This window comes from Mytilus galloprovincialis, chromosome 1 (genome assembly GCF_965363235.1).
Source record: "Mytilus galloprovincialis chromosome 1, xbMytGall1.hap1.1, whole genome shotgun sequence".
Lineage (NCBI taxonomy): Eukaryota > Metazoa > Mollusca > Bivalvia > Mytilida > Mytilidae > Mytilus > Mytilus galloprovincialis.
The window spans coordinates 130539531-130554499 of record NC_134838.1 but is presented as its reverse complement, the minus strand read 5'-3'; the positions used below and the strand labels follow the sequence as shown (position 1 = coordinate 130554499).

The following is a 14969-nucleotide window of genomic DNA, read 5'->3' as shown; positions in this document are numbered from 1 at the left end:
AGATAATAACCAAAAACTGCAAAATATTCTTAAAATTACTAATTCAGGGGCAGCAACCCAACAACAGATTGCTGATTTGTTTGAAAATCTCAACCTGATGAACATTTTAACCTATTGTCAGATTTGCTCTAAATGCTTTAGTTTCAGAGCTTTAAATGCTTTGGTTTCAGAGATATACGCCAAAAGCTACATTTTACCCCTATGTTCTATTTTTAGCCATGTCAGCCAAGTTGATTGGGAAGTGAGGTCATCGGACACAACTTTTAAACTATATATTGTACTTATTATAAGTAATTGTCCATTAACCAGGAAACCCTTGTTTTTCCCCTTTTTTTTAATCCTAATTCCTAAACGGTTTGAGCCATATCCCCCAAAAGCCAATCCTAACCATCCCTTTGTGGTATGGAAACTTGTGGTATAATTTCAGGGAGATCGATACAACGTTCCACAAGTTATTGTCTGGAAACTAGAAAAATGCTTATTTTGGCCCCTTTTTGGCCCCTAATTCCTAAACTATTGGGACCATTACCCTTCAAAATCCATCCCAACCTTCCTTTTGTGTTTATAAACCTTGTGTTTAAATAATCTAGTTTTCTATTTACTTATACTAAAGTTATTGTCCGGAAACCAAATGTCTTCGGACGACAACAATGACGTGATACCAATATACGACCGCAAATTTTTTTGCGGTCATATAAAAATTAGTATGTCTGAAGCTGTCTAACTAAATAATAACTTAACATAGAATTGTACATATTTTGAGTTAGAGCTGGTAGACTTTTCTATAATTTTGATATTGTTTGTCCCAAAAGTGTAAAAATCTTTTTGAGATAAACCAGGTGCGATTTTTTTTTAGTTTGAGTTTATAGTCTAAAAGAAATGCACTATGAAATATCTCAGGCCTTGTGCTACTTTAACCTTGTTATAGCCTATCAATTATTACAACTTTTGAAATAACATTGTTAAAGTCTTTAAATGAATCACAGTATACATGCCTATTCAACCATGAGAAAAGAAAAGACAAGACTTCAGCTTTATATTATATTTATGTAAGCAAATCTATATTGGTAAGACGAGGGATTTCTGACAAGTACATAGAAAGGAGAAGTATGCTGTGATAAATACTGAAGTCCTTTTGTTGTACAAAAACCCTGTCCACGCCCATTTCCTGATCCTAAAGAAAATCCTCCATGGTTAACAAACCCAATTATTTCTCTACTACATGATTTCCTGATGCATGATGCTGAGTCGACAGATTTTAATTCTGTTAAAGATTGTGTCATATTTTTCTGTTTTTGAGTTTTGTTTTTGTCTTTGTGAACTGGTTCCTTAGGACCTGAATAGGTCTTATCTTTTTGTAACAGTTCAATATCTTTATCAACTGGGATACAGATCATAGCGTGTTCATCTGGTACCCCTCTTAGCAACATTGTCAACTCCACATGTACAAGAGAAGATTTGTGTTCCTCAAACACTGATTCTAATTGATTGGTGATTTCAAGTTTACAATGTATTGTCTTCTGCCATTGTTTATTTGGGTATTGCTGATTGATTGATTTATTATTTGCATTGAACACTTGGCTTAATACTTTTAGAGATTTTCTGTCTCTAAGAACATATATATTCTCTATAGACCCATCATTCCAACTTCTTGTGAGTTCTTTCCATGGATATAAGAAAGGAGCTGCTATACCAAGTTTAACATAGTTGCATCGCTTTGCTGCGGGTCTTTTATCAAATTTATTTTTCAGCTTTTCTGCTGATTTTTGTTCATGTATAGATCCAGCTGATGTATCTGGAAAATCATTAGGATAATAAGTTGTACTCTGCTCGAATGCTAGACTTTCCAAATCTCTGGACCCAGCAGCTCTAGCTCCATGGTATATAAATGTTAACCAGAAAGCCATGCTCCAATTCTGTGGGAGTATCACATCCCATCCTGACCCATAGTTACCACTGGTTCCTGGTCTCTGTACAAGGATTACTGGTACCCTTGACTCTTCTATCCCTAAATCTGCCAATGAACCTAATTCAAACAAAATATCAGCAACTTAGTAGCTGTTACATACACATTCATTAAGCATCATTTTCACACCATAAACTGTAAAACTGTATAATTTAAACTGTTTTAAAAAAAAAAGATCAAATGCTGGCTGTGTGGTATAGTTATTGGACACACAACATGCATAAAAATGCTACATAATTATTAATGCAGAAAACAGTTATTCCTGCACATTCACCCTTTTATGGACCAAGCACAAAAACAAGAATATTGGTCCATATGATATCATGTCAAGTTGCTCTTATGTATTTCAGGGAACTGTCAAAACTTTGCCAAACCCTTCTTTGTCATAAACAAATAATGTATATCAACATTATGTACTGTAATATTTATTGAATTGTTGTTTAAAATCTTTTTTTCACATACAGTCAAATTGTTAAACATATTCATTAAGGGGCAATAACTCTTAGCTAACTTTTAATTTAGGATCCCATCTCTTGTGTTGAGCAAGAAGAAGAAGGTGTTGACTAACAATTTCAGCATCTTCAATTAGATCTTGATATGCTGACTATTTTTGGTATTTAACTTTTCTCTCTTATTTCAGTTTAAAGATAATTGGCAAAACATGTCATTAACTCTTATAAGGAGTTGTCTTGACAGATTTGATTCAAAAGTGATGGCAAAAGCTAACACTGGAGAAAATCAACACTAGTTTTAACCCATTTTTACTCATGCCTGTCTCAAGTCAAAAACTTAATCAGTTACTATTTATCTGAATGTCACTGGTTTGTTTTGTATTCTTTATTCTTCATTTGAAATGACAACTCCTCAGTCCCTGTAAGTTAGTTGGACATGTAATCTGATTTGTATCTCATGTGAATACAGTGTTACATATTCATTTGTTATGTAAGTTTCTGTAGATTCCTTATTTATTCAATAAATATAACTATCAAAACAAACCTGGGATCATTATGTCTGATTTTAACTCATTGAGTTTTTGGTCTGACATTTTGGTTGTTTTTACTTCCTGTCTGATGTCTGAGTTCCACAAAGCTGACATAGACACATCAGGAACCAGTTTATCATAACATAGTGTATTATCCGTGTCAACATCTGAAAGAGAATCATAGGTTAAATAAATCATCTAACTAAACTTTTTGTGGAGTTTTAAAACTAAAATGCAATTATGAACGTCGCTTGAAACGTGAATATATGTGCACTAAAGGAAACATGTTGGACATAATGAGACTTACAAACCCTAAATTATTTTACAAGAAATTTACAAGGAAAGTGTCTCCTAAACATGCTGTACCATTAAAGTTGTTCCATGAACATTTTAAGTCATTGTGCTCATCAGACACATGCTGTATTGGACGACAGCTTATCTCATAATACTGATGGTGAATGCGTCTATGAGGAACTTGATAGAGAAATTACAGAAAATGACATTTTGAAAGCTATTCATTACCTTAAACGTGATAAAAGTCATGGCGTTGATGGAATTCTTAAAGAATATTTTATTGAATACAAGGATGTGCTTATGCCCGTATTACTGTACATTTTTAATGGAATTTTACAGTCCGGAATTTTCCCTACTGATTGGGCTTAAGCCATACTTATACCTATCTTCAAGAAGGTCAGTGTGCTTGATCCTAACAACTACAGAGGGATTAGTTTAGTCAGTAATTTTGGAAAGTTATTTTCGTCCTTTCTTAATCAAAGTTTAATAGACTGGTCGGAAACGTTTGATATTGTGACCGATGCCCAGTTCGGCTTTCGCCCCAGTCTTGGTACAGTAGATGCTATTTTTGCTCTTACATCATTAATTTTCAAATCTTTATCAGCCACAAATCGTTTATATGGTTGTTTTGTAGACTACACGAAAGCTTTTGACACTGTTCAAAGATATATGTTATGGTATAAACTATCAAAAATTGGTATTCAGGGTAAATTTTTAATGGTTATTAATGCAATGTATTCTAATGTCAGTTCTTGTGTAATTGTTGATGGGTTCAGTTCTGATTATTTTACTAATGAAGTAGTTTTGATGCAAGGTGAAGTATTATCACCTATATTTTTTTCAATGTATGTCAATAATTGTGAAATGGCTTTTATAAATAGTGACTCTATTCCTTATGAGGTGAAGGAACTAAATTTATTTTTATCAATGTACGCTGACAATATGGTTATTATTTCAGAAACTGTATCTGGATTACAAACGTTACTTGATACTTTGTATGATTATACCTCCAAATGGTCACTTAGTGAGAACATAGCTAAAACGAAAATTGTTGTTTTTAGAAAGGGTGGGAAAATACATGACAATGAAAAATGGTATTATAATAACCAGGAAATAGAAGTTGTAGATAAGTTAAGTTATCTTGGTAGTTTGTTAAATTTTAATGGTAAATATAATGTGTTACAGCAGAAACTCTCAGAACAGGGTACAAAAGCTGTGTTTACTTTCGCTTTTTGATACTTATATAAACAGTGTACTTTGTTATGGTTGTGAAATTTAGGGTGCTCATAAGGCACCAGCTATAGAAAGGATACATCTTGGCTATTGTAAAAATATTATGAAAGTAAAAAGCTCTACTAGTAATGTCATGGTGTACTATGAGCTAGGTAGAATGCCTTTAGTGCACACCAGAAAATGTTGCATTTTTAAATAATGGTTTAAGTTATTATGTACCACAAATTGTATTTTGAAAAACTGTTACTGTTTTTTATATGATGATTTACAAAAATGTCCAAATAATGAGACAAATTGGTTGTATTTATTAATAAACTGCTTCGCTGAGCACAGCTGGATACGCTTGCAGAGGTCCAACCCTGAACAGTTTCGGCAAAATGGACACAATATTCAAGCTTGATACAGGTCTGAATTTGGATTGTAATTAAATATTTGACATATTATAGGATTCTGAATAAATGTAGTCAAAGAACTTGAAATTGGTTATATGAATTGAATTTATATTCAATTAAAGATTTCTTGCTGTTGTGCAATACACTGTGCTGTTGCGCAATACTTAGTAAATCTGTTGTCAGACTATAAACAAATAAAGTTTAATAAGTTCTCAATGTCATATTAGAAATTTATGGAAATCAAAAGGGAGCTTACATCAATTGATATAAACAATTCACCAAAGTTTCATGAGAATTGCTGACAGCATTTTTGAGTTATTGTCGGAAAACTGGAAAATCCCCCCTTTTTTAATGAATAAAACCCTGTAACTCGGAAACGTAAAATCTAAAATTTCATCAAATCGAAAGGAAGCTCATGTCAATAGATATAAACAATTCACCACAATTTCTTGCAAGTTGGTGAAAGCATTCTTGAGTTATTGTCCGAAAACTGGAAAATCCCCCTTTTTTAATGAAAAAAAAAACCCATAACTAGGAAGCGTATAATCTAAAGTTTACAAAAAACGAAAAGGAGCTCACGTCAATAGATATAAACAATTCACCAAAGTTTATGCAAATTGGTTAAAGCGTTTTTGAGTTAATGTCCGACATGTTGACGACAGACGGACAACGGTATACCATAATACGTCCCGTAAACGGGCGTATTGAAATGAGTTGCTTAGTATAGGTTTAGGTGATATTTGGTATAATCAAGGTCTATTTTTAGATATTAAGCTCTCTAGTACTTTTTACTTGATAATTAAACAACGCCTGTTTGATTGTATGAAGCAAGATTTTGACAGCCAAATGAATAATTTAGTTAAATGTACAAGTTATAGATATATGGTTCAAAATTTTTGTTAACAATATTATTTATGTAAACCAATACCTATTAATTATAAGACATGTATTACCAAAATAAGACTTGGTAGTCATGATTAAGCTATAGAATGTGGACGCTATTCTGCAATTCCAAGAAGCAATAGACTATGTAGTTTTTGTAAAAATGACATTGAAGATGAGATGCATTTCATTTTAAAATGTCCTACTTATCAAGGTCTTAGATCTTATTTTATCAAACCATATTATTGGAGAAAACCTTCTATGTATAAATATGTACAATTAATGAGTTCTTATAATCTTAGAGAAATATGTAACTTGGGAAAATTTATATTTCGTGCACAAAAATTAAGATCTAACATGTTGTAATATGTTTCACACATTACCTTCTGCTATCTATGTATACTGTGTGTAGTTTATATGTTGTATGCCTATAGTTGTTATGAATTTGGTAAATGAAGATTGAACCAGATGCTCCACAGGGCGCAGCTTTATACGACCGCAGAGGTTGAACCCTGAACGGTTGGGGCAAGTATGGACACAACATTCAAGCTGGATTCAGCTCTAAATTTGGATTGTGATTAAATAGTTGACAAAACATAGGTTTCTGACACAGAATGAATGTGGTCTAATGAACTTAAAATATTTTTTTTTTGCCTTTGAGCAATTCACTATGCTGTTGAATATTAATCCTCTCAAAAAAATGTTTAAAGAAATTTTCTTTTTATTTATGAAATCTGAAATGAGAAAAATTTAACCCCTCCCCCCCCATTTTTTTTTTCACATCCCCTTTCCCTTTTTCCAAAACTGATCTCAACTCAAATTTCTTATGGAGTTTGCAACAATAACTACTCATTTAAATACATCATAAAATATTAAAATGTAACAAAAGGTGCTTGTTATCACTGAATGGTAAAGATTGTTTTAATTTATCAGTTGGTAGTAAAAGTGAATATACATTGTATATTGTATAAAACAATGATTTAAGTTGATTTAACTACTATTCTGGACAAAGAAAGATAACTCCAATCAATTGAAAATTTCTTGCTATTGCACAATATTGTGCAATTAGATATTTCTTGCTATTGTGCAATACTGTGCAATTGAAAATATTTGCTATTGCACAATACTGTGCAATTGCAGATTTCTTGCTATTGCGCAATACTGAGCAATTGAAAATTTCTTGCTATTGCACAATACTGTGCAATTGAAGATTTCTTGCTATTGCTGAATACTGTGCAATTCAAAATTTCTTGCTATTGCACAATACTTTATATAATAATTTTGGATCCTGATTTGAACCAACTTGAAAACTGGGCCAATAATCAAAAATCTATGTACATTTAGATTCAGCATATCAAAGAACCCCAAGGATTCAATTTTTGTTAAAATCAAACTTAGTTTAATTTTGGACCCTTTGGACTTTAATGCAGACCAATTTGAAAACAGGACTAAAAATTAAGAATCTACATACACAGTTAGATTTGGCATATCAAAGAACCCCAATTATTCAATTTTTGATGAAATCAAACAAAGTTTAATTTTGGACCCCGATTTGGACCAACTTGAAAACTGGGCCAATAATCAAAAATCTAAGTACATTTTTAGATTCAGCATATCAAAGAACCCCAAGGATTCAATTTTTGTTAAAATCAAACTTAGTTTAATTTTGGACCCTTTGGACTTTAATGTAGACCAATTTGAAAACAGGACTAAAAATTAAGAATCTACATACACAGTTAGATTTGGCATATCAAAGAACCCCAATTATTCAATTTTTGATGAAATCAAACAAAGTTTAATTTTGGACCCCGATTTGGACCAACTTGAAAACTGGGCCAATAATCAAAAATCTAAGTACATTTTTAGATTCAGCATATCAAAGAACCCCAAGGATTCAATTTTTGTTAAAATCAAACTAAGTTTAATTTTGGACCCTTTGGACCTTAATGTAGACCAATTTGAAAACGGGACCAAAAATTAAGAATCTACATACACAGTTAGATTCGGCATATCAAAGAACCCCAATTTTTCAATTTTTGATGAAATCAAACAAAGTTCAATTTTGGACCCTTTGGGCCCCTTATTCCTAAACTGTTGGGACCAAAACTCCCAAAATCAAACCAAACCTTCCTTTAGTGGTCATGAACCTTGTGTTTAAATTTCATAGATTTCTATTTACTTATACTAAAGTGATGGTGCGAAAACCAAGAATAAGGCTTACTTGGGCCCCTTTTTGGCCCCTTATTCCTAAACTGTTCAGACCTCAACTCCCAAAATCAATCCCAACCTTCCTTTAGTGGTCATAAACCTTGTGTTAAAATTTCATAGATTTCTATTTACTTAAACTAAAGTAATAGTGCGAAAACCAAGAAAATGCTTATTTGGGCCCTTTTTGGCCCTAATTCCTAAAATGTTGGGACCAAAACTCCCAAAATCAATCCCAACCTTCCTTTAGTGGTCATAAACCTTGTGTCAAAATTTCATAGATTTCTATTTACTTAAACTAAAGTTATAGTGCGAAAACCAAGAAAATGCTTATTTGGGCCCTTTTTGGCCCCTAATTCCTAAAATGTTGGGACCAAAACTCCCAAAATCAATACCAACCTTCCTTTTGTGGTCATAAACCTTGTGTTAAAATTTCATAGAATTCTATTCACTTTTACTAAAGTTAGAGTGCGAAAACTAAAAGTATTCGGACGACGACGGACGACGACGCCAACGTGATAGCAATATACGACGAAAAATTAAAAATTTTGCGGTCTTATAAAAATGTATTAAATTTCCACTTTTTTAAAATTCTTCTTTTAAATATAAAACACTTTGCCACTGTGACATTTCATCTTTTTTTATTCCTGAGTAGTAAACCAAGGTAAAAAGAACATTTTGTCTTTTATTAAAGAAAAAAATAAGTAATTTGATGACAAAATATTTTCCTAGGAATAAAAAGAGCATGCTGCTTTGGCAGTAAAAAATCTCTAGAATTCAGAAAAACACTTCAGAAAATTGCTTATTATCCAGCCTATCTATCACATGTATCACAAGAAAGGAGCCTTAGTATAGGTTGCACTTTGTAAATTACAGCTCGGCCTAGCCAAGATCAGATATGCATTTTGTGTTTCACATGAAGTCAAAAATGAGTATCACCTCAGGGAAAAACTCTTTTGATATTTTGGTTCAAAAATGGTTTAAATTATGAAAAATTGCTATCGTTAGGCTAACACTGGAAGCATTTATATAATTACATGCAGTTTTTGGAAGAAATATTTAATATTTTTATTAAATAAATGGTGTTTAAAAACTGTATAATTTTCTTTAATGGTTGGCTTCAAGACATGGTCACCAGTGTCAGATTTTAGGTCAATGACAAAGACAACAAAATATGTTTAGAATTATTGAATATCAAACATTTTAATTGAAAAAAAAATGACAAGAACATGTTTAACTCACAGTTATTTCAAACAACAGTAGCTTTCTTTGATCATTAATCTTATCTGATAAAACTGTATCTAAAATTATCTATAAATAACAAAACTTCCAAAAAAAACCCTTTCTTTTGGTGTATAGAACATTAAAATAACTTGATGCATATTCTTACAATAAACAATCAAACTTAGCAATACAATTTATATGTTTTGTCTACGGACAAGACATTGTATTCATATTTAATGAAATGCATTATTAAAACCTAATTTTGATAAAGCTGAAAGTGTTCTCTTGAAAAAAAAACCATACATTTTATCAGGTTTATCTATCAAATGATGCTTAACTTCGAGGAAAATGGAAACAAATACATTTTGATAATGTCTACGGACAAGACATTTTATTGATATTCAATTAAATGCTTTCAAAGATGATTGTTAAAGTTCAGATTAAAAGTTACTAATTATATTTTAAGCTGTGTTTTTAAAATTTTGGAAAATATAAAAATGTAACCATAATTCTTTACATATATCTCAATAATTTATTGATTTAGCCAAACTGAAGACATTCTTTTAACTGAAATCCATATATCTGACTGCTTAAAACAATCAAACTATTATTAAAACTCAATTTTGACATAGTTGAATGTGTTCTCTTAAAAAAATAACATACAATTTACCTATCAAATTAGGCCGAAATCAAGGAAATTGGATACAAATATATTGTGGTAATGTCTACGGACAAGACAAATTTCAGTTAAAAAAAAAATCTGTTAGAATTAATTGTGACTATATTCATGTTGAAAATACTGAGTTTTAATTTGAATAAATAACTTTCATCACCTATAAATAAGATTTAAGTTCCATAGCAGACAAATAATTGAATTTAATACTTGTTATGTACAAGTGTCTTGTCCGTAGACACTTCCTCATCTGCTGTTAATACTGAAATGCAAAAGACAGAGTTAGAGAGAGAGAAATACTTTTTCTTCATTTGATTTAGTTAATCTTTTAAGGTATGCATCAACTGGAATAAACAATATTGAAGTAAAATAAGGTATGCTTTTTATGACTGATAATCTGACACTTTTTAAAATCCACTGCTGTAAAGTAATTTTACAAAAATTGAGAACACTTAAATTACCATTTATTTATTAAAAATAAGATATTTCTAAGTTTAAACAACACATAGAACTAATTAAGACCCATAAAGCCAAGCAATATTGATAAAAAGACATGTCTACGGACAAGACATGTGTCTACGGACAAGACATTCTGACATATTTTTGAATTTTTTCCTCTATTAATAGATGGTAGCAAAAAATGTTAGTACAAATGTAGTGTTTTCATATCTACAAAAGAACAGGAACTTAGCAATGCAACCTTTATGTAATTATGCTTCCAGTTTACTAGGGAATGCATGTCTACGGACAAGACATTTTTTCACTTTATTTGTATATCCAACTTTAATGGCATATATCTCCAGCTAGGGTACTGCAATTTTGATAAATGAGGTAGTTTTTGATAATGTATATACTAGAAGAGAAAACAAAACACATAATAGCATAAATTTGATTTATTTTTCTCTTTTATCACTACACTGAGCAAGCTAAAAACAAAAGTACAAAATTGCATAACAAGCGCATAGTATTCAACTTTTTATCATAACTTTGTAACCATGAAGATTTTTTGTTGCAACAACCAGCAAAAGAAAGAAGAATAAATTGTCTATAACAGTGAACCAATAATGTAGTTCAAATTAAGTTCACTTATTAACTATCAATTGATAAAAACAGGTAAATTTTAAATGAAACAACATAACGTGTAATTTTGCCCATTTTCAGCGTGTATTTTAGTGGGTTTTTTTTCAAAACGGTAACACCTATACATGATATTTGATATTCATTGTGAAGCCCTACTTTCTCTTCTTCAGTTCAAAGATGTATTACTTATGTAAAGTTTATCTTTTTGTCTTTACAAGCCTATAACATAGACCCAATATGAAATGCACATCTGATCTTGGCTAGGCCGAGCTGTTTCTCAAACCACACCTCCTTTGGGGAGATACATAATTTTCATAGATAATTTGATTTGTTGATGTACTGGTTTCCAGATATGATCTCTATGTTTCATCTCATAGAGACATTTCTTGGGACTGTTACTATTTTAAAAACATATTATTGCGGTGAAAGTTTGAATTCTTAAGAAGTCAAAAAGTGAAAGTAGAGGTAGTACAGAATTTAAAAGTATAAACTTTAACAAGTTCGGGGCATATAAATGTTGAAAATATGCGGCACTGAATAAATTAGAAGTGCATATCAACTTTCCATTCTAGGATGATTTCTTAAGAAACAAGGCATAGTTTTAGCTGCATTGCATGGTCTATATTTCCAGAAATGCAACCTATATGTCAGTGGATTTCTATTGGTTTTTGTCGGTCATATTTGTTTTTAATTTATTTTAATTTGAACTTATTGTTTTATCATGAATGAGGTTATTGTTTTTTTCTTTTGAATTGGTTTACATTTTGTCATGTAAGAGCCTTTTATAGCTGACTATACGGTATGGGTTTTAATCATTTTCACAGGCTGTATGTAGACTTCCACTTCATTTAGACTCTGTTGGATAGTGTGAATGTTTCTTACAGGTCTGCATGCTTTGAAGTACAAAAGTTCTAAATTTTCCTATTAGAATTGTAATAAGTCTATAATGCCATGCTTTATGCCCATTATATTTGTCAACATTTTACACACTGCTGATGCTTAGTTAAAAGATACTGACTAATAGAAAGCCTAACCATGTTAAAATGATCATTTCTGTGTCATTTGGTCTCTTGCGTAGTGTTGTCTCATTATCAATCATACCACATCTTCTTTTTTTTTATATATATATATAATGAGCATAGAGCATGGCATGAGATAATTATTTTTAAATTTGCACATCATACCTTTGATGTTTGTTACTTTAGTTTTTCTATCTGGTCTAGATATTCTAGGGTCTCCTACAGTCATCCCTATCACAGAATGAGGAGTATATTCTCCTGGTGAAGGTGTTTTATCCAAACTTTCAATAAATTCTCCTTGTTGGGTGTAAGCCAGACTTTTTGATGGAATCTGATAGTATTTCTGCCACCATTGCTCACTTGCCTCTTTCTTTAGAATATTTGCAAACCTGGTACAAAATCTGATTTGATGATGGACCAATCAGGCGATGACGATTTAAAGTGTCCTTCAATGAGATAACAGTTATCTCCCCTGATGAAAATGTCTGCTGGTGTAATTCAGAAATGTCTGAATTTCTATTTTCAGGTTTAAAACAGATTTTTAACTCTTCCCACAATTCATTGTAACATGATGGATGACACCAAATCCACAACTGTCTACTAATTAGATTATAGTCATCTTGATTGGTCTCTGGTTTCCATAGATATGACACACAGCCAATAGCATGATAAGGATATTTGTCATATTTGTATACACATGTATGGCCTTCTCTTGTTCCATGCATATTAGATCGAGCTCCAAAAGTAAGACCTTAAAAAGAAAATTGTTATTTAAAAGACAAAGACTTTTTAAATATACAATGCAAATTTGCAAATTGTGTGAAAAAAATTTGATAAAATTGCAAGATTCTGTTAACTATATATATTTTTCAGTAGTTTCATGGTAGTTCTAATATCTTTGAAACAATGTAAAAATGGCAAAAGAAATACTCAATAACTTCTCAAGGAGGTTGTATTGCCAGTTAAGAAGATCTACTATTGCTTATGATTTGTGCAGTTTACAGTTTCAATCTATCTGATAAAGCTTTTGAGATAATATACAAAAAACTAATTTCAGTAAAAAAAGGTCTTTTTAAAAAGGGCAAGAACTCCTTAGGGAGTCATCCAATAGTTTCTGTAATATTTTAATTTTTGTTGTATTGCTGATCATTCACATTAACAGTTTAAACTTGATTAATATGATTTTTAAGATAACAGGCACAAACAGAAATTCATTTAAAATCATTTAAATAGCCATCTGATAATTTTGGTGAAAATAGAAAGTATTAAAATCTTAATATATAGATCTTTCCATTTCGAACATTTTTGTCCTGTCAGTATAATTTTCTTTACAGTATGGTTTTCACGATAGAAACAATATTTGCATTTTACCCTTTAAATGTTCTATTTTTAGCCATGGAGGCAATGTTTTTCAGGGACCAGAATAAAATTAAACTGGTATAATAGTTTCGGAGGAGAAGATTTTTAAAAAGATTGTTTATGCATTTAAATTAACCATCAGAAATGATTTTATATCTAGAACGATTGTTATATAGTCTAGCATAAAATTTAAATCTCTCTAAAAATAGTCAATTATTAACAACAGGTATCGATTTTACTTATTATTCCGGTCAGGTATATTCTGTGTCATTTAAATATTTAAATAACCCAAATCAGGTATAAACATGTCCTAATTACTTTCCTGGTTGGTTAGCAATTTGAGAAACAGCGAAGAAAATAAATTTCCATAGTCTACACACAGCTGAAGTCATAACAACAGCAAAAGGTACTTGTTGTAAAATTACTCTTTTCTTTAAATTTAAAACGAAAATCTTAACTATTCTATTCAATATTTTGGTTGGTATTAACTGCAGAAGAGTTCCCTGTGTTAAAGACTCCATAGAACCTGTAGTGCTCACCTAGTATCTGTGCCTAATATCAAGAATAACCCCTTTATCTCAATAAAACCTATTAAGGATGTACACCTCTGAGGAGCCAAACATTTCTACAATTAAACTTTTTTTCTTAACCCGATTTTTGGGTTTAAAAGACTGTAACAAAATAATTGGTGAAGAAAAAATCATATGGTGGTGCACTTCTTTTTTTTGCTACGGCCCTTTGAAAATGCCCAATTTTGATGATTTTCCCATTTTTCATCGACTTTTACCTATTTTTGGGCTATTGTCGTAAAAAAAATTAAAGTTCCACAATTAAACTTTTTTTCATACTTTCTATAAAGATGAAGTGGACCAATCTGAATAAATTTTACTTAAAAAAACTACAGGTAGGTGTTAATATAAGAAAGTTTTATCATATTTTGTCGCTTTTTTGTGTAAAATTTTCCATACTGTCAATTTTCTATTTTTTGTTATTTTTCTCAGTTTTAAGAACAAAATGCATATTATTTCAACTTTTTTGTTATAAATGATTGAAAACATACATTGGCTAGAGGTATAGGGGGAGGGTTGAGATCTCATAAACATGTTTAACCCCGCCGCAATTTTGCGCCTGTCCCAAGTCAGGAGCCTCTGGCCTTTGTTAGTCTTGTATGATTTTAAATTTTAGTTTCTTGTGTATAATTCGGAGTTTAGTATGACGTCCATTATCACTGTACTATTATGCATATTTTAGAGGCCAGCTGAAGGACACCTACGGGTGCGGGAATCCTCGCTACATTGAAGACCCATTGGTTGCCTTCGGCTGTTGTTTGCTCTATGGTCGGGTGGTTGTCGCTTTGACATATTCACCATTTCCTTTCTCAATTTTATATATAAGAAATTTGAAAAGACCAAAATGATATGGGATGTACATGATTCTTGTTAAATCATTTTTTGTATCCCTCACCCATTTTCTCAAATTTTGGCTAAAAATACTGACTTGATTGGTTGGATTACTCAAAAACCGTTCATTGTAAATACACAATTTTTTCACAGAGTTATGTTTGATTATCATATTTTAAAAATTCATTGATATTTTCCACTTGTATCACATTTTTTGGAAATAATTCAAGAACGAGATTTCAACGAGACTGAACGAGACA

At 31.2% G+C, this 14969-nt stretch overlaps 1 protein-coding gene and 1 pseudogene across 3 annotated transcripts in view; one reads left to right on the top strand and one right to left on the bottom strand.

The window, feature by feature from the left end:
* Positions 1 to 14969, bottom strand: part of LOC143067214 (ribonucleases P/MRP protein subunit POP1-like) — a 54496-nt pseudogene that overhangs the window by 11393 nt on the left and 28134 nt on the right.
* Positions 1 to 14969, top strand: part of LOC143059895 (uncharacterized) — an 82040-nt gene that overhangs the window by 56090 nt on the left and 10981 nt on the right. The window contains exon 1 of one of the 3 annotated variants that reach the window (XR_012973679.1): positions 13576 to 13715. The exons of 1 other annotated variant lie outside the window; for it this stretch is intronic. The gene's annotated coding sequence lies outside the window, so the exon portion shown is untranslated. Of the gene's footprint in view, positions 1 to 13575; positions 13716 to 14969 lie in introns of those variants that run through there. One more of the 3 variants, XM_076233492.1, reaches the window with a different exon arrangement.